A 21,938-nucleotide genomic window follows, 5' to 3' on the forward strand; every position below is an offset into this window, starting at 1 on the left:
TTACAATGTCTTTAGTCTTGTTACTTAAATTATATAATATGGTGACTGTAATTTGCTGCGAGATAAATTTCCTTTTTAGTTTCCGCTGGAATATGCAACTGTTGCAAATTGAATAATGTATGTTTGCTTAAAATATTTAGCAATAATTCATCTTATCTTGAATAGCCAGCGGCGATATTTGATTAGAATCGAAAGACAATTAAATTTGAAACGGTATTAAAAAGCGGTGTTATTAAACATTTATTATTAGAAATTATTGTATTTTAAAAATAATAACTTTTACTCTTTTAACAAAAACTTTTTCACAATTATAATAGTTAATCTCTATATTCTGATCATCCTAAATTCCTCTAACAAATCCTCTGATAAATTCCTTTAATAAATCCACTATAAGAGATTTATTTAAAAATCTTTTATAGTTGATACAATTTCTTTAATGCAGTTGTTTAATAATGAAATAGAATTGTAATAATGTGACAAAACTATTTATACAATTGCGTTTTATACTTTGATTATTATATTATGTAATTTAATCCTATTTAATATACTGAATATTGCAAAAGATTCTAACGTAGGTACACAAAATGCAAAATACTCCGATCTGCAAATACGGAACTGCAATAAATGTACTTCTTAAGGTTGTAATTGATAATTTGGATTAAAAAGACGAGAACTTTGTGCCAACCACTGCCAAGGGAACGGGCTTGGAAAAATTAGCGGGGAAAGAAGACCATGTTGAGCTTGACTCTAGTCTGGCACTGTAAGGAGACATGAGAGGTGTAGCATAAGGGGGCGATGGCAACATCGCCGATGAATTTCATCGTTTCCTTACTTACTCGGTTAGGCGGAACGCGTGCCCCGGGCTTCGTGCCCCGGCGGTCACGGTGCATGTTCCAGAGCCAAGCGTGTCAGAGTGGCGTTAGGCCTCGCGGCCGATCGCCGTTAATACTCCCGCGTGATCCGATTCGAGGACACTGCCAGGCGGGGAGTTTGACTGGGGCGGTACATCTGTCAAAGAATAACGCAGTCTGCATCTTTGAAAACAAATATTTTCTTTCGTATAGCAGATGACGTAAGCAGTACATTTCCGATATTTTCGATTTAGATCACAAGTGCGATACAAACTATAAATACTCTTCGAAGATAAAAAAAATTCGTCAGTTACGATCACATCGTACGATCTGTGTAACCAACTCACTCTCCAAGAACAATTCTTAACAGGTAAGTTCTTAAATTCATCAAATTTTTTTAAAATAAAGGCTGAGAGTCGAAATTAATAATCAACTATTTCTATAAAACTATCTGTATTGTGTTAATAACAAAATATTTCTTATTTTATTAGTTTCGTCATTTAAAACATATATTTCAATTTATTATGGTGATTTTTATAGCAATATTATCAAATTATTGTATCGCATGTCCGTTGTAGATATTTTATATAAGAAATAATTACAGAAAATATTGGCAAGATGAAGTTTGTTATTTTCACCATTTTCATTATGATTGCTATGGCTATGGCATACAAGCGAGAAAAGTATAGTGAAGAATCTTATGCGAGTTGTGTGTCATCCTGCTCTTCGTCCTGCTCTTCTTCCTTCGCCACCCTGTATGTATTTCGATTGCATTTATATATACAAGAGACAGTCATTTTTATAGTAATGATTATAGACGAAAAGAGGTCACGAACACGATAACTAGGGCCCCTTGATTTGACTGTGGTTTCTGGTAGTATTTTTTACGCTGAACAAAAAATTATATAGGTCTTATAGGGCTAACTGCTTTAGTTTTCGAGATATGCAGTATTAAAGCTCAAAATAAATATAATATAAATTTAAATAATACTTCAATTGTGTGTGTATAAACAGTACACACGTAAGCGGGAAAGGGGCTACCGCACCTCCCCCGAAAGCAGGGGGGAGGTGGGGGTGAACCTCGGTTCGCGTGAAAAGTGTATGCGTGAACTTTTCATGCGTGGAAAGTTAATATGAATTTTTAAATAATACTTCAATTGTGTGTGTATAAACAGTACACACGTAAGCGGGGGAGGGGCTACCGCACCTCCCCCGAAAGCAGGGGGGAGGTGGGGGTGAACCTCGGTTCACGTGAAAAGTGTATATTGTCAACGTCACCCTCCTGAGTGAGGGTGTCCATTTATGCATAATTACCAATTTAAAAAAAAGTAAAGATTTATATTATATTTATTCTGAGCTTTAATACTGCATATCTCGAAAACTAAAGCAGTTAGCCCTATAAGACCTATATAATTTTTTGTTCAGCGTAAAAAATACTACCAGAAACCACAGTCAAATCAAGGGGCCCTAGTTATCGTGTTCTCCCCGAAAAGAGAATGAGAGAAATTAAATTAGAATTAAGAAATTATAAATTTGTTTCATATTCTACGTATAATTTGTATAAATTTATTATATGTATTAAAAGAAAGAGACCAGATGCTATTTTAAATCTGGGTTGATATATATATATCAGCAATATTAACTAATGTTAATTTTTAATATTGAAACATATCTCTAATTATTATATTATAAATATTTTAGTGTAGACAAACAAGTGAGTACTGTCGCAATCTGGAATGGCAGGAACATGCTAACATATGTGTGCAACAATACCCAAGGTCTAGAGGAGATACAAGACCTCGTGGACGACAAATGCCATACTAATAAGAATTGATATTTATTTATATCTGACTACGACACACTACTTTTCTTTCATATATATATGTGTAAAAAAGAAGACAGTTTCTATATTATATGTAACCTTAAATAAAGACATTCACAAGAGCTATCAATATTCTTTGTCTTATTTAATAACAATTAACACTATATATAGGTAGTAAACATTTAAAGAAAAATATGCTTAATAATATAAAAAAATTTTAATATCAATACATTTAATTTTTTTATAATTTGCCACTGCATATATGTAGAATGATTTATTTACTTATTAATGATTATGGCATATAATGATTATTTAATTCGAGATCTAGCGTATCATGATTGCAACGATGTATATAATATTTCTGTGTTGATTGCATTTATTTTGTAAATGTTTATAACATATGTATAAAATCTCGTGTAAATAGTAACTCGACAGAATTTAAAAAAGCAAAATTTTCTTACTAATTTGATTAAGCAGAATGCGACAATATCGTTCTGAAATACGTAGTTAAGAAAATCTAGTTTAGAACGTATTTTTTAGTTTTAATTATAAATTATAATTATAAATTATTATAAACTTTGCAAGAAATTTAAATATATAGGCAAAATAAAGTAATATGATAATTAATAATTATTAATTTAAAATTGTTTTATATCTATTTCAAGATAACTGCATTATTTAATATATTTTTAGTTTTAGAATTAACCGCTTTTAATATCTATATATTTAAATTTAGAAAGTATTTCGCAGGTTTCTTTTTATCTGTATTGTTGAGTTTTAGAAAAAAGCATGCGCTAACAAAAAAATAACATATGTCAATTTACAATTTAAGTGCGACGCACGAGCATCGTTGTTGCATTGTTTGTTATATCGGTATATACACGCGCGACGATAAATAAATAGCGCGAGCCTGAGTGTCTTTATCAGAGACTCCAAAATCGATTAGGCAAAACCTAATTGAACGTATGTTTTCTCTCGTTACAAAATTATGACTGATGAATTCTGATTTCTTTATCAACGTCTGTAAATGTGTATGTATTTTTCGTCACGCAAACAACTGTGAAGAAACGTTCGTGAAAAAATAAAGTGTTCAATAAAATAACGTAAAACGACCGTACTTACGTTCTTATTTAACACTTCGTTTGCTGTAAAATCTAACTGATCGATTCTCAAGATTTATTACTATTCTAACGTGAAACCGCGCAATGTAATGCAACTTTAATGAAAAATATATAGCAATCTGTAGTATGAGTAACTCTAAATATGAAGATAACGCAATGGGTCGCTTGTGCATTTCGCTTTTCTTATGATATTTTTTTAAAGACAAAAAAGAATGTTCTGTTGTTGCGCGTATCTTCCCGATATAAAGGAGCTACCGCTCGGAGTTTATTTCACGGCAATCTCTTGTCTGTTTTACGGCTAACACGTCACGACGTGCGTGGCGAAGCTGAAAAACCAAGCCGTGGGGCAGTGGAGAGCGGACGAAGCATCTCGCCAAACGAAGGGAGACTTTATGATACTCTTCTCAACGCCTTCTCACTGTTACTTTTTACGGGTCATCACTTTCTTCAGCGTTGCAGATTTGATTCGTAGAGCCCATTCGAGGGCATGTCGTTTGGATTGCAAGCAAATTTTCGTGATCGCGATTTCTTTGAACTAGCCTCCGAGACTATAACTGGAGAAGCTTTAAAGCTCCCACCGAATGTCCTCGAGAGAATGTCCAACACGATTTAATACTACTAGATAATAATAAGATATTCTAATCTAAAAAATGTTAATGTAACAAGGTAAAATATAATTTAATACATAACATGATTTTTTTAAACATTAGATAATTTGTTAATTCTGTCCGTCGGAAGGATATCTTAATTATCATCTTTGTCTTTTTTCTATTTCTTTATTAGTATTATTATTTATCCTTCATCGTAAATGCAATCTATGTAGCAAAGAAGTCTGTAACGGTATAATTATAAATAATAGAATCGCGATATTCGTACAAAAATAAATACAATTTATCAATAATCATGCATTTCAATGTAAGCGATCTACGTAAGATATGCAAGCGATTAGTACATCTCTATTATAGTATAGGTACTATACATTGATCGCGCATGCATTGCGCGAGATAACGTTCGTACTGTAACGAGAATTGGGGAATGTCGTAAAACAGCGTCTAGCCATAGTAGAGACGTAGTTTTAGCTAATTCGCGAGAAGACGTCTCTCTCTCTCTCTCTCTCTCTCTCTCTCTCTCTTTCTCTCTCCATCTCGCTTTGCCTCGCGTCTCTATCTATCTGTCGAAATCGTCTCCACTTTGCTTCCGGAGCGGTTCCGCGTAGCGGCGGCCACCCGGACGGTCAGCGTGGACCCTACCGCGCGTAAATCACGGCACTGCCGCAGATCCAATTATCAAATTGTCCGGCACTTCAGCCTAGAGAGACTCCGCTCTCCGTTTCGACCGTGGCTGGTGGAAGCGACGACGCCGGGCGACGTTTACGCCGAAGAACGCGAATGAGACGACTGGAAGGCCGGAGTCCGCTAACTAAGGGAGCGATAGATCCTACAGAGCAAAACCACGAAAGACGGGGACGACGACGTTAGCGGTGAAGATTTATCGTTTAAGTGACTCTATCGAGGCGAGACCTCGTGCATGTCGAGAAAGACAGAGACAGAGAGAGAGAGAGAGAGGGGGGGGGGGAGAAAAGAGAAAAAAAAATTTTTTACTATATAAATCAATTATTCGATAAGGTTCGAGAGCATTTTATGCAGATCAACATTCATATACTTCACTAGATAATAACGAATTAAACGATAGCCTCCAACACGAACAAATGTATCTATTGATTTCCATTCCGATATCGTTCCAGAATGATCAAAACAAAAGAGCTATTGGAAAATTTTGATAGTTTAAGTAATTATTTCAACCGCGCGAGACAGATAACGAAAATTGCTTATTGAGCGTCCCTTATATCTTTCATTGAGATTAACTTTTCGCGGTTGACTGTCTCCTAATCGCATTTTTTACTTACACAGTTTTACTAAACAATAATTCGTTGTCGCATAGAAATATGTAAAACAATATAAATATTTATCAAGTAATGTTTATAAATATTTTGTTTTTAAATGGAAGTTTTAATTTGACAGCTTTAGATTAATAAAAATATTGTTTTGGTTGCGTTCGAATTGATGAATTGATGTAATCGCGTAACAATTACACATCGCGTTCAATAAACTCTGTTACATCTTGCAACAAGCAACTCTGGTAAATTATCGATTTTATGTAGAATTCGAGAATAATCGATCGTGTAAGGCTTTGAAATAATATATAAAAATTATAACTTTTATATCTTTTTCTACAGGTTATAGAGTTTATCATAACATTTAGTAATTAACTTTGGTCACTGATTAATGAGCAATTAGCGATAAATTCAGGTTATTTGGAAATCTATTGTCATGTCGGCAAAAGTAATTATCCATATGTGGTGTTAAACTGCAATTTTGTATATTATATTTACTCATATATATTTTTCTAATATAATAATATTCATAAGAATATATATATCTCTCTTTACTATAATTATAAAATAATATTTAAATAATTCGTTCTCCTTATTGATTTCGACAATCAACATTTTCGGCTATTAAACGTGGTGGGATAGCAGTTGTTTTTATCCGAGACATTTACGGTAATTTCATAACGAGCTTAATGGTTTCTTAGGGGTTGAGCCGTCGCGTGTAACGGAAAGGAGTGGTTAGCTCGGAAGTGTAAGTCGGAAGTGCGTGTAGATGTTGCACTGTGTTAAGGAAAGGGTGTACAAATGTACACACTCTCTGCACGCAAGACTAATTCAGATATCAGCCTGGAAGCGAAGGTAATTCATTCACCACGTCTAAAACACGACAATTCTATTATGATCGTTCTATTATCAGAATTGACGTAGAAGTCATAACGGAAATATACTGACCTGATAGCGTATGTGTCTCTCACGTGTGTGTCTCTCGATTTTTGAGATAGATAGAAATTAATTCATTTAGACGTGAAATACGACAATCTAATTAAGAAGATCGCTTCTCAATTATATATATATATATGTATATCTGATATGTTCTTTCATGTTTACGATTGAAAAAAGGTCTGTTTTAGGCTTATAATCACAATGTATGGGTATACGAGTGATTAATCTCATCAAAGCAGAACTCGTTGGAAAAAAACCGGAAACAAGATAACGTTATTATCGTTTCTTCGAAAGAGCTCCTGCTTCTTGAGTGTGATTCACGTCACTTTAACGACCGCATGACACATGCGGTTACGTCGCAATATACATCGATAATTGCAAATGCTTGAATCTCGCTCGGCGATAACCCGAGCATTTCATCGCGAGATGCAGAATGCAGTCTGTCGGATGCATTCCACGTTGAAAAATGCAATTTTTGCCGTACTTGCCCTAGAATTTCCTATTCCATCGAATTTCCGTTTTAACGTTTTGTCTTCATAACACGTCGTAACTTCATAACAGAATCTTTTTCCCGATTTTTTTATTATCTTCGGCCGCGGCTATACATCTGGCTTTGTAATTGTGCAATTATCGTCATAATGAAATGATTCACCACTCATCAGTTAGTCCAGAATCAGGACCGAATTTGATAAACGTTTTAATCGTTTACATTGCATTAAATTACAGATAATGGCGCACTCAATTAAGCGAACTTTGCGCGTAGAGAGAAAATATTATATATGATAGCTACGGGGGGTTTGGTTCGGAGATTGAGTGACAGTGGGAATTAGGCGTTTACATATTTTTGGCTGTACGCTGCATCGGTTGTTTGTTATTAATGCATGTAATTAATACTATATGTACAAATTATACAAATTACATAATTCATTATAACATCTATGTACTATTGATACCGTTAATTTAGCTACATGAAAATACTTGAAATTTATGAGGATTCATAGGGAAAAGTTAAAATCGCACCTCTCACAGAGAAAATAATAAAAATTGCCTAACATTTTATGTTACTTGGAAATATATACTAGAGTAGAAATACATATAGTAGAATAAACAATAATAAAAGCAGTTATTTTTCATATTTTATTTTGATTCTGTATTATATTATTATATTATTTGTATAATGTTTTTATATATTGTCATATTGGTAAATTAATAACTATTGACTTTAAAGAGCAATCTATCTCGTTCAAAAAAGCGCTCTTTAAAATACTCTCTAGGGTAAACTCGGGTAAGATGGCCATACAGGAAAGATGGCCAACCTATGTTCTTTCAATCTAGCTCGCCATGAAACATCGAATGAACATGAGTTGACCATCTTTCCTGTATGGCTTACCCGAGTTTACCCTATAAAAATACGACATTAAAATATAATAAACAAATGTGATAATGATAATTATGTAGAATTGTTTAATTTGAACTGATGAATGCTAAGTTCTATTAATGCTTAATAAACGGTATCTTTCGGACAAGAAATCGCGGTAACTATTATGGTGGACAATTTCCCGAAAAATACGAAAGGGTTTCTTCTACAGGGAGGAACGACAACTGAATCAATTTGGAGAACGGTTTTGATAGGCCGAATGACACGCGAGCGCGTTATACGGCGGGTGTTCTGAAATATTACACCGGTGGTGCCGCCAATTATCGCCCGACAGCGAGCGAAAAACGTAATGGACGATTACAACTAACATCAAATCGTGACACTTTCGGACAATAAAAAGTCGGGAATGTGCAAACTGCCCTACGCGCCGTGACGGCACGACGACACTGCTGACAAAACGTGATTATATTTTGCTACATCATACGCGCGAAATCGGGGCCAAATGTCGAAATAATAACTTTGCGCCGATACATTATAGTGAGGAAGGCGAAAACGAAATAATGTTATCAGGGGCTGCAAACCGTATTATTATTGTTAGATCAATTTTGGATTTGACAGGCGCGTTAAATAATAATTCCCGCGCTTGCTATCTCAAAAGAATCTTTGGATAATCAGCAATTAGTAACGTTGCTAACATATATTATTGTATATAATGCAGTATGACTATAATACAATTAAACATGTTTTAATACAAATTATATAATATTGCACGTGGGCATGTGCTTTATTAAATACTTGTATCTCACGTTAAACATTTAAGATGACAATCTAGCTGAAGTAAAAATTCAACAATATTTGAGTTCAATATGTTATAACAAATTTGATGAAGTCTTCTTTCGACTCAAATGAGTCGAAAGTTCTTCGTCACATTGTATCTGTTAAACTATTAGCATTTTCTTACGCATGTCTATTTACTTTTGTTATCTTAATGTAGTACTAAATCTTGATTAATTTGTAATTTACGATATTTGTTGGGATGTTTGCACATCTTATCATGCTTTGCGTCGAAGTAAACACGAACAACATCTTCCTATTTTGATGATAAAATTAGAAATGATAGCTTTAGAGCGAAGTTTTACGTTTGCAAATGAGGAAGAAGAATTGGAAAGATACAATGATGATTCATCCAAATGCTACGTATAGCACGATTTATTATAAAGTCTAGCATTTTTGATCGAAAGTATTAAAAACTAAAAGTATTATTATTATCAAAAGCATTATTCTAAAAGGATATTTTGTTGGGTTATTGCACAAATCACATTTCAATGTTATGATTATAAAATTAACAGAATTAAATCTTATACATTTTACAGATACTAAAATCCATCTCTCGCGGTATTACTTATTGTTAGTGATATTTTCATTGCAGTGAGCACGCTGTGGCTGGTTGTCACGATATCGAATATACGGATAAATAAAGAAGCGACGCAATTACACCGCGATGCTATCACGAGGAAAGGCTTTCGTTTTCGTGATATTGTCTCTGGGGGGGGTTTATAATTTTTCCCACTCTTTGTCAAAATCTACATAGATCTTTACGTAATATGTTACGATAATAGATCTAAACGATAATAGATAATAGATCTAAACGATAATAGATATCAGCGACGGGCATAAACAGGACGTAGGCTAATTAAAATTTTCAAAGTGCACTACAAACCACATACTTAAAGAGATTATCATTCTATATTTCTATGCATCAATAATTCTGTATATAAGCTGACCGATCACCGAACTGATTCAGTTTGAATTTCATTGAGCTGACTACAGGTGAGGATACGAAAGCTTCATCTCTATATAGTTTAAAAGTATTTTTCTACTTTCTCAATAGTTCTACATATATTTTATAAAACAGGAAATCTCTCAAGCAATTAATCGAAATGGGAAAATTCATCGTGCTTCTTTGCTTTACGCTTCTCGCAATGAATTTGGTCATGGCCTGCAAAAAACTCGGAGCACGCGTAAGTACCATTGTATGATATTATGTTTTGAACTGTAATATATGTGTATCTCTACATTTTTTATTAATTCATATATTTGTTTCGTGAAAACCATTAAATTAATTAATATAACTTAATAGTATGCTTTTTAAAAATATGATGGATTCTATATATGTAATTTATAGAGATGACATAAATTGAAAATTTAACAAATGTAGTGAGATTTTTATACTTGATTGTTATTTATATATTATATATTTATGTATATGTATATACATACATATATATATATATATATATATATACATATACATAATATTTTAATCCGGTGTATTAAACATGTTTTCTGTATGTAAGGAACACGTTTCATCTCTTTCCTCCAAGTTATACACAATTAAGCAGAATAAAGAAAGAGTAAAATATATTGCTGTATAAAGTGTCACATTTTGAATATTTTAAGTAGTGAGTAATGACAAGATTTGAGTGTTGATTACAGGGAACAATTTTATAAATGTGTGGATAATACGGATTAAGTCAGAAGTGACGAAAGTGCATTGGGTTTAAGTTTAAATAATTAAGTTATGTAATACGAAAGACATCGTGCAAAATAATAATCTCGCGTAATCTTTTTCAGTGCAACAATGACGCTGAATGTTGCAGGAAATTGCAGTGTGATCGATGGGGTGATGCTTATCGATGCACCGGGCTCGGTGCACTGGAAGATCGGCCATGGACGTCGCAAGACCAGGAGGCCCAACAGGCGCAGGAGCAGAATGGCCACAACATGAACCTGCCCCTGCCCTATAATCATAAATGATAGCTCGACCTGGACTTTGTTGCGTAGAACTATGATTTAATCTTGATTAATTTAAAAATATGTGAAAATTTACACAATAATTGAAAATATATACTTGCTTAATCATTACCCAGCAATATACTCTTTATGTCTCAATGACTAAAAACCCTTCTTATCATTATCAACCAAATTGAAGTCGATTTGTTGAACAGCAAAAATAATTCATTTTATATGATAATATTTTTATAAAAATAAGAACGTAGGGGAAACCGGGGCTCGTTGGCACCGTTTTCACAATTTCGGCACTTGAGCTTTTAAACAATTAATTTTCATAATTAAACCGAGCTAATATAATAGAGAAAACCTTTCTCTACATTTTCATGCCAGGAACGCTCCTGTATAGTGTATAATTTCTTTGTAATAAGTGAAATACGAACATGCTGCATTGTAGCCAACTTGCCGATAGTAGGGTAAGTTGGCTATGCGACAAAAGTCCATGTTAAATTAATGAAAACGTAATAGAAACACAAAACGGGTAACAGATATGTACTTCTTGATAAAGATTGTATCTTTTAAAGTTATTTCGTAATAATCGAATAGCAAAATGCTGTTGCAGAAGAACAATTGTAAACTATTTTAGATATAGCTTTCTTCAATATAAAAATATTAATATAAATATATATCTAGCTTCTATCAGCAATGTAGGTAGCAAATCACATGCTCACACAGATCTCACGCGCGCGGCAACAACAAGTCAAGCTAAGCATGCTTTGATATGAGCCAACATACCCCATCCCTACATATATTTGATTTCAGTCATTTTCTTACAATAAATTACTGTTGTTTCTCAAAATGACGTATAGTAATAGAAACTTTTCTTTTAACTAATAATTCGTCACTTTAATTTACTTCTCAAGCTGAAGAGCATTAATATGATATTTTGAAACGCTCGAAAATTTACTTGCCACCTCTTGAATTAGAGTTTTCTCTTTTTCTATTGTAATACTTGTTTGATTTAAATAAAACTTTGGGAAAAGCACCTATATCATAAAAGAGACGTTTTGTGATAACTTTTCCATTATTTCTTTCGCTATAAATACATAAACGGAACGCATTGCCAACTTGCCTCTTGTGCCAACGAGCCCCGGGTTCCCCTACTCTGGTATTTATATTAGAAACAAGTATACATATAACAGCAGAAAAAACGATAACGAAAAAGAAGGGAAAACTCTACGTCTTCTTTGCAGACCTGAAGGCAGCGTTCGATAAGGTGAACAGAAAGAAACTATGGAAAGTTCTGGAAGAACGCGGTATAAATAGGAAACTAATCGACAGAATAAAAGATATTTATGAGGAAACGATCAACAGAGTAATCGTAGGAGACAAATGCACAGAAGAGTTCTGGACAGAAGGAGGGTTGAGGCAAGGATGCCCATTGAGCCCACTCCTGTTCATAACATTTATCGCGGACGTGGAGGATTTTCTAAAGAAAAGGCAGAATGGAGGCGTAAAATTGGGAAGAAGGAGAATATATACCTTGGCGTACGCAGACGACCTAGCGATGATGGCGGAGACGGAAAGAGAAATGAAGAAAATGCTGAAAAGCCTAGAAAGATATTTAGAGGAAAAAGAACTGACTTTAAACGCAGATAAATCCAAAATGTTGGTCTTTTGTAAGAAAGAGAGAATTAAACAAGAAAGGAACTGGAAATGGAAGGACAACAAGATAGAAAAAGTCATCAAATATCTGGGATTTACATTTAAGAAATGCAACACCGATGAAGCACACATAAAAGATATTGTAAGAAGAGCAGCAGCAGCCATGGCACAGGTTTGGGGAATAGGTGAAAGGAAATTTGGAGGAGACTTCGACAAGAGAATGATAATGTTTAATGTCATGGTCAAAAGCATACTCTTATACGGAGTAGAAATATGGAAAGAATGGAAGGAGATAGAAGCACTTCAAGAAAGATACATAAGATGGATATTAGGCTTAGACAGATGCACGCTAGGCTATATAATCAGAGAAGAAACAAAGATAGAACAAATCAGTATAGAAGCTGGAGGAAGAGCACTAAAATACCAAAAAAATAAATAAAAGGAATGGCTGACAACGAAATACTGAGAGAATGCAGAAGAGAAATCAGCAATATAGAATGGGAGGAGACACAACGGGGCAGAAGGATGCAGACGTTTTACGAGGAGGGCAGATTAAACCAGTGGACAAGAGATGCAAGGGAGGAACAGGGAAAAAACACGATAGAAGAATGGACAACCAACTACAAAGAGGAAAAATTGGAAGAGAGAGGAAAGAAGATGGAGAGATCGAAATAAACGAAAGAATACAACAGGTGGAAAACAAGTGAAAGAGCGAAATATTTGGAGTGGAAAGGAAAAGGCACAAAGATGAAAACAATTGCAAGATTCAGATGCGGACACGAATGGAAAGGTAATAGACACTGGGAGGAGGAAGGCAAGAAAATGTGCAGGTTGTGTGAAGAAAGAGAGGAATCCTGGCACCATATACTAAGAGAATGCCCGGAATCAAAAGCAGCCAATCCGAGCGAAGAATTTATAATGGCAGAAGACGGAAAAGGAATAGAATGGATGCTGAAGTTGTGCAATAAAAAGAAAGAGAGAGAAAAACTGAAGAGACAAGAAATAAGTGTATAAATTAATATAGAATAGGTGTAGAAACACAGAACATGTATCCCGAGAAGAGAATCATTATCCTAAATAAAAAGAAATAACAATTAACACTATATATAGGTAGTAAACATTTAAAGAAAAATATGCTTAATAATATAAAAAAAATTTAATATTAATACATTTAAATTTTTTATAATTTGCCACTGCATATATGTATAATTATTTTTTTACTTATTAATGATTATGGCATATAATGATTATTTAATTCGAGATCTAGCGTATCATGATTGCAACGATGTATATAATATTTCTGTGTTGATTGCATTTATTTGGTAAATGTTTATAACATATGTATGAAATCTCGTGTAAATAGTAACTCGACAGAATTTAAAAAAGCAAAATTTTCTTACTAATTTGATTAAGCAGAATGCGAAAATATCGTTCTGAAATACGTAGTTAAGAAAATCTAGTTCAGAACGTTTTTAGTTTTAATTATAAATTATTATAAACTTTGCAAGAAATTTAAATATATAGGCAAAATAAAGTAATACGATAATTAATAATTATTAATTTAAAATTGTTTTAGATCACGATATCGAATATACGGATAAATAAAGAAGCGACGCAACTACACCGCGATGCTATCACGAGGAAAGGCTATCGTTATCGTGATATTGTCTCTGCGGGGGGGTTTATAATTTTTCCCACTCTTTGTCAAGACCCACGAACATAGATCTTTACGTAATGTGTTGACTATGATTCTCACGGTATTTGCGCAATTGATGAAGCCTGATAAACGATAATAGATATCAGCGACGGGCACAAACAGACGTAGGCTCATAAAAACTTTCAAGGTGCACTACACACCCACATACTTAAAGAGATTATCATTCTATATTTCTATGCACCAATGATTCTGTATATAAGCTGAGCAATCACCGAACTGATTCACTTTGAATTTCACTGAGCTGACTACAGGTGAGGATACGAAAGCTTCATCTCTATATAGTTTAAAAGTATTGTTCTACTTTCTCAATAGTTCTACATATACTTTATAAAACAGGAAATCTCTCAAGCAATTAATCGAAATGGGAAAATTCATCGTGCTTCTTTGCTTTACGCTTCTCGCAATGACTTTGGTCATGGCCTGCAAACCACCCGGAGCAATCGTAAGTACTATTGCATGATATTATGTTTTAAACTGTAATATATGTGTATCTCCACATTTTTATTAATTCATATATTTGTTTCGTGAAAACCATTGAATTAATTAATATCACTTAATAGTATACTTTTTAAAAATATGATGGATTCTATATGTAATTTATAGAGATGACATAAATTGAAAATTTAACAAATGTAGTGAGATTTTTATACTTGATTGTTATTTATATATTATATATTTATGTATATGTATATATATGTATGTATATACATAATATTTTAATCCGGTGTATTAAACATGTTTTCTGTATGTAATTAACACGTTTCGTCTCTTTCCTCCAAGTTATACACAATTAAGCAGAATAAAGAAAGAGTAAAATATATTGCTGTATAAAGTGTCACATTTTGAATATTTTAAGTACCTAGTGAGTAATGACAAGATTTGAGTGTTGATTACAGAGAACAATTTTATAAATGTGTGGATAATACGGATTAAGTCAGAAGTGACGAAAGTGCATTGAGCTTAAGTTTAAATAATTAAGTTATGTAATACGAAAGACATCGTGCAAGATAATAATCTCGCGTAATATTTTTCAGTGCCAGAATGACGCTGATTGTTGCGGGGGATTTATCTGTAATCCATACGCTAATCGTTGCACTGGAGGACCGGGCGTAGACGGCGCAGGACCAGGAGGACCATGGGGACCCGGAGGCCCAGGCGCAGGAGTAGAATGGCCACAACATGAACCTGCCCCTGCCCAATAATCATAAATGATAGCTCGACCTGGTCTTTGTTGCGTAGAACGATGATATTTAATCTTGATTGATTTAAAAATATGTGAAAATTTACACAATAATTGGAAATATACACTTGCTTAGTCATTACCCAGCAATATACTCTTTATGTCTCAATGACTAAGAACCCTTCTTCAACATTATCAACCAAATTGAAGTCGATTTGTTGAACAGCAAAAATAATTTATTTTATATGATAATATTTTTATAAAAATAAGAACGTACTCTGGTATTTATATTAGAAACAAGTATACATATACATGACGTAAATTATAAAATAAACAACCACGATAATCAACCCATGTAATAAATAAATAAAAAATTATATAATAATATTAAATTACAATGTCTTTAGTCTTGTTACTTAAATTATATAATATGGTGACTGTAATTTGCTGCGAGATAAATTTCCTTTTTAGTTTCCGCTGGAATATGCAACTGTTGCAACTGAATAATGTATGTTTGCTTAAAATATTTAGCAATAATTCATCTTATCTTGAATACCCAGCGGCGATATTTGATTAGAATCGAAAGACAATTAAATTTGAAACGGTATTAAAAAGCGGTGTTATTAAACATTTATTATTAGAAATTATTGTATTTTAAAAATAATAACTTTTACTCTTTTAACAAAAACTTTTTCACAATTATAATAGTTAATCTCTATATTCTGATCATCCTAAATTCCTCTAATAAATCCTCTGAGATAAATTCCTTTAATAAATACACTATAAGAGATTTATTTAAAAATCTTTTATAGTTGATACAATTTCTTTAATGCAGTTGTTTAATAATGAAATAGAATTGTAATAATGTGACAAAACTATTTATACAATTGCGTTTTATACTTGGATTATTATATTATGTAATTTAATCCTATTTAATATACTGAATATTGCAAAAGATTCTACCGTAGGTACACAAAATGCAAAATACTCCGATCTGCAAATACGGAACTGCAATAAATGTACTTAAACGGTTGTAATTGATAATTTGGATTAAAAAGACGAGAACTTTGTGCGTCTTTGAAAACAAATATTTTCTTTCGTATAGCAGATGACGTAAGCAGTACATTTCCGATATTTTCGATTTACACAAGTGCGATACAAACTATAAATACTCTTCGAAGATAAAAAAATTCGTCAGTTACAATCACATCGTACGATCTGTGTAACCAACTCACTCTCCAAGAACAATTCTTAATAGGTAAGTTCTTAAGTTCATCAAATTTTTTTAAAATAAAGGCTGAGAGTCGAAATTAATAATCAACTATTTCTATAAAACTATCTGTATTGTGTTAATAATAAAATATTTCTTATTTTATTAGTTTCGTCATTTAAATTTATTATGGTGATTTTTATAGCAATATTATCAAATTATTGTGTCGCATGTCCGTTGTAGATATTATATATAAGAAATAATTACAGAAAATATTGGCAAGATGAAGTTCGTTATTTTCACCATTTTCATTATGATTGCTATGGCTATGGCATACAAGCGAGGAAAGCATAGTGAAGAATCTTATGAGAGTTATGAGGCATCCTGCGTTTCTTTGAGTCTCCCTGTATGTATTTCGATTGCATTTATGTATACAAGAGACAGTCATTTTTATAGTAATGATTATAGACGAAAAGAGAATGAGAGAAATTAAATTAGAATTAAGAAAGTTATAAATTTGTTTTATATTCTACGTATAATTCGTATAAATTTATTACATGTATTAAATGAAAGAGACCAGATGCTATTTTAAATCTGTGTTGATATATATATCAGCAATATTAACTAATGTTAATTTTTAATATTGAAACATATCTCTAATTATTATATTATAAATATTTTAGTGTAGACAAACTAGTGAGTGCTGTCGCAATCTGAAATGTCAGGAACATGCTAACATATGTGTGCCACAATACCCGAGGTCTAAAGGAGATACAAGACCTCGTGGACGACAAATGCCATACTAATAAGGATTGATATTTCTTTATATCTGACTACGGCACTACTTTTCTTTTATCTCTTCTTCTTCATCTCTTCTTCTTTCATATATATGTGTAAAAGAGAAGACAGTTTCTACATTATATGTAACTTTAAATAAAGACATTCACAGGAGCTATCAATATTCTTTGTCTTATTTAATAACAATTAACACTATATATAGGCAGTAAACATTTAAAGAAAAATATGCTTAATAATATAAAAAAAATTTAATATTAATACATTTAATTTTTTTATAATTTGCCACTGCATATATGTATATGGCTAATTATTTATTTACTTATTAATGATTATGGCATATAATGATTATTTAATTCGAGATCTAGCGTATCATGATTGCAACGATGTATATAATATTTCTGTGTTGATTGCATTTATTTTGTAAATGTTTATAACATATGTACAAAATCTCATGTAAATAGTAACTCGACAGAATTTAAAAAAGCAAAATTTTCTTACTAATTTGATTAAGCAGAATGCGACAATATCGTTCTGAAATACGTAGTTAAGAGAATCTAGTTTAGAACGTATTTTTTAGTTGTAATTATAAATTATTATAAACTTTGCAAGAAATTTAAATATATAGGCAAAATAAAGTAATACGATAATTAATAATTATTAATTTAAAATTGTTTTAGATCTATTTCAAGATAACTGCATTATTTAATATATTTTTAGTTTTAGAATTAACCGCTTTTAATATCTATATATTTAAATAAAACAAATAATTACTTTTGAAAGTTACTTCAGCGTAGGTATCGTTTACTCGACCCAACTGGCCAAGTTTATTTAAAAAACGCGTCAAATAATTACTTTTGAAAGTTACTTCAGCATAATCGTACATATAACATCACAAAACTAAGTATAGAAAAGAACAAAAAATGCTTATGGAATTAGTATGTGCGTACCGAACTTCTACACATAATAATTAATTCTCTCGATAACAGTCATAATTAAATTTGCGCAATTGATGAAGCCTGATAAACGATAATAGATATCAGCGACGGGCATAACCGGACGTAGGCTGATAAAAACTTTCAAAGTGCACTACAACCCACATACTTAAAGAGATTATCATTCTATATTTCTATGCACCAATGATTCTGTATATAAGCTGAGCGATCACCGAACTGATTCACTTTGAATTTCACTGAGCTGACTACAGATGAGGATACGAAAGCTTCATCTCTATATAGCTTAAAAGTATTTTTCTACTTTCTCAATAGTTCTACATATACTTTATAAAACAGGAAATCTGTCAAGCAATTAATCGAAAATGGGAAAATTCATCGTGCTTCTTTGCTTTACGCTTCTCGCAATGACTTTGGTCATGGCCTGCGTACCACGCGGAGGAATCGTAAGTACCATTGCATGATATTATGTTTTGAACTGTAATATATGTGTATCTCCACATTTTTTATTAATTCATATATTTGTTCCGTGAAAACCATTAAATTAATTAATATAACTTAATAGTATACTTTTTAAAAATATGATGGATTCTATATGTAATTTATAGAGATGACATAAATTGAAAATTTAACAAATGTAGTGAGATTTTTATACTTGATTGTTATTTATATATTATATATTTATGTATATGTATATACATATATATACATATATATACATATGCATATATATATATATATATATACATATACATATACATAATATTTTAATCCGGTGTATTAAACATGTTTTCTGTATGTAAGGAACACGTGTTTCATCCCTTTCCTCCAAATTATACACAATTAAGCAAAATAAAGAAAGAGTAAAATATATTGTTGTATAAAGTGTCACATTTTGAATATTTTAAGTAGTGAGTAATGACAAGATTTGAGTGTTGATTACAGGGAACAATTTTATAAATGTGCGTGGATAATACGGATTAAGTCAGAAGTGACGAAAGTGCATTGAGTTTAAATTTAAATAATTAAGTTATGTAATACAAAAGACATCGTGCAAGATAATAATCTCACGTTATCTTTTTCAGTGCGCGATTGACGCTCAGTGTTGCGCGAGATTTGTGTGTAATAAATTTACTCTTCGCTGCACCGAAGGAGGCCCACATGAACCTGCCCCTGCCCAATAATCATAAATGGTATAGCTCAACCTGGACTTTGTTGCGTAGAACTATGATTCAATATTGGCTGATTTAAAAATATGTGAAAATTTACTCAATAATTGGAAATATACACTTGCTTAGTCATTACCCAGCAATATACTCTTTATGTCTCAATGACTAAGAACCCTTCTTCAACATTATCAACCAAATTGAAGTCGATTTGTTGAACAGCAAAAATAATTCATTTTATACGATAATATTTTTATAAAAATAAGAACGTACTCTGGTATTTATATTAGAAACAAGTATACATATACATGACGTAAATTATAAAATAAACAACCACGATAATTAACCAATGTATTAAATAAATAAAAAATTATATAATAATATTAAATTACGATGTCTTGAGTCCTGTTATCTAAATTATATAATATGGTGACTGTAATTTGCTGCGAGATAAATTTCCTTTTTAGTTTCCGCTGAAATATGCAACTGTTGCAATTGAATAATGTATGTTTGCTTAAAATATTTAGCAATAATTCATCTTATCTTGAATAGCCAGCGGCGATATTTGATTAGAATCGAAAGACAATTAAATTTGAAACGGTATTAAAAAGCGGTGTTATTAAACATTTATTATTAGAAATTATTGTATTTTAAAAATAATAACTTTTACTCTTTTAACAAAAACTTTTTCACAATTACAATAGTTAATCTCTATATTCTTTGATCAACCTAAATTCCTCTAATAAATCCTCTGATAAATTCCTTTAATAAATCCACTATAAAAGATTTATTTAAAAATCTTTTATAATTAATACAATTTCTTTAATGCAGTTGTTTAATAATGAAATAGAATTGTAATAATGTGACAAAACTATTTATACAATTGCGTTTATACTTTGATTATTATATTATGTAATTTAATCCTATTTAATATACTGAACATTGCAAAAGATTCTAACGTAGGTACACAAAATGCAAAATACTCCGATCTGCAAATACGGAACTTACGGTTGTAATTGATAATTTGGATTAAAAAGACGACAACTTTGTACGTCTTTAAAAGCAAATATTTTCTTTCGTATAGCAGATGACGTAAGCAGTACATTTCCGATATTTTTGATTTACACAAGTGCGATACAAAGTATAAAAACTCTTCGAAGATGAAAAAATTCGTCAGTTACGATCACATCGTACAATCTGTGTAACCAACTCACTCTCCAAGAACAATTCTTAATAGGTAAGTTCTTAAATTCATCAAATTTTTTTAAAATAAAAGCTGAGAATTTAAATTAATAATCAACTATTTCTATAAAACTGTCTGTATTATGTTAATAATAAAATATTTCTTATTTTATTAGTTTCGTCATTTAAAAGATATATTTAAATTTATTATGGTGATTTGTATAGCAATATTATTAAATTATTGTATCGCATGTCCGTTGTAGATATTATATATAAGAAATAATTACAGAAAATATTGGCAAGATGAAGTTCGTTATTTTCACCATTTTCATTATGATTGCTATGGCTATGGCATACAAGCGAGGAAAGCATAGTGAAGAATCTTATGAGAGTTATGAGGCATCCTGCGTTTCTTTGAGTCTCCCTGTATGTATTTCGATTGCATTTATGTATACAAGAGACAGTCATTTTTATAGTAATGATTATAGACGAAAAGAGAATGAGAGAAATTAAATTAGAATTAAGAAATTATAAATTTGTTTTATATTCTACGTATAATTCGTATAAATTTATTACATGTATTAAATGAAAGAGACCAGATGCTATTTTAAATCTGTGTTGATATATATATCAGCAATATTAACTAATGTTAATTTTTAATATTGAAACATATCTCTAATTATTATATTATAAATATTTTAGTGTAGACAAACTAGTGAGTGCTGTCGCAATCTGAAATGTCAGGAACATGCTAACATATGTGTGCCACAATACCCGAGGTCTAAAGGAGATACAAGACCTCGTGGACGACAAATGCCATACTAATAAGGATTGATATTTCTTTATATCTGACTACGGCACTAATCTTCTTTCATCTCTTCTTCTTTCATATATATGTGTAAAAGAGAAGACACAGTTTTTATATTATATGTAACTTTAAATAAAGACATTCACAGGAGCTATCAATATTCTTTGTCTTATTTAATAACAATTAACACTATATATAGGCAGTAAACATTTAAAGAAAAATATGCTTAATAATATAAAAAAAATTTAATATTAATACATTTAAATTTTTTATAATTTGCCACTGCATATGTGTATAATTATTTATTTACATATTAATGATTATGGCATATAATGATTATTTAATTCGAGATCTAGCGTATCATGATTGCAACGATGTATATAATATTTCTGTGTTGATTGCATTTATTTTGTAAATGTTTATAAAATCTCATGTAAATAGTAACTCGACAGAATTTAAAAAAGCAA

At 31.6% G+C, this 21,938-nt stretch overlaps 5 long non-coding RNA genes across 6 annotated transcripts; all 5 read left to right on the forward strand.

Annotated features, from left to right (window-relative positions):
- The first annotated feature begins 871 nt into the window (after positions 1–871).
- Positions 872–2,803, forward strand: LOC139772515 (uncharacterized). The gene is made up of 3 exons (XR_011718151.1): positions 872–1,221; positions 1,456–1,606; positions 2,553–2,803. It is a non-coding gene; the product is annotated as an uncharacterized lncRNA (long non-coding RNA).
- A 7,017-nt stretch (positions 2,804–9,820) lies between these two features.
- LOC139772500 (uncharacterized) lies at positions 9,821–10,930 on the forward strand. Of its 2 annotated transcripts, XR_011718140.1 has the most exons (3): positions 9,821–9,835; positions 9,897–10,026; positions 10,640–10,930. It is a non-coding gene; the product is annotated as an uncharacterized lncRNA (long non-coding RNA). The 2 variants fall into 2 exon arrangements; XR_011718139.1 differs by lacking the exon at positions 9,821–9,835 and having other exon boundaries at positions 9,842–10,026.
- Positions 10,931–16,526: 5,596 nt separating this feature from the next.
- LOC139772516 (uncharacterized) lies at positions 16,527–17,526 on the forward strand. The gene is made up of 3 exons (XR_011718152.1): positions 16,527–16,615; positions 16,837–16,973; positions 17,251–17,526. It is a non-coding gene; the product is annotated as an uncharacterized lncRNA (long non-coding RNA).
- A 940-nt stretch (positions 17,527–18,466) lies between these two features.
- Positions 18,467–20,165, forward strand: LOC139772517 (uncharacterized). The gene is made up of 2 exons (XR_011718153.1): positions 18,467–18,761; positions 19,401–20,165. It is a non-coding gene; the product is annotated as an uncharacterized lncRNA (long non-coding RNA).
- A 176-nt stretch (positions 20,166–20,341) lies between these two features.
- Positions 20,342–21,629, forward strand: LOC139772518 (uncharacterized). Its single transcript, XR_011718154.1, has 3 exons — positions 20,342–20,718; positions 20,953–21,089; positions 21,366–21,629. It is a non-coding gene; the product is annotated as an uncharacterized lncRNA (long non-coding RNA).
- Positions 21,630–21,938: the final 309 nt, after the last annotated feature.

The sequence above is a fragment of the Temnothorax nylanderi genome, unplaced genomic scaffold, assembly GCF_030848795.1.
Source record: "Temnothorax nylanderi isolate EJ_2023f unplaced genomic scaffold, tnyl_v1.0 TNYL_tig0050_pilon, whole genome shotgun sequence".
NCBI classification, from domain to species: Eukaryota; Metazoa; Arthropoda; class Insecta; order Hymenoptera; family Formicidae; genus Temnothorax; species Temnothorax nylanderi.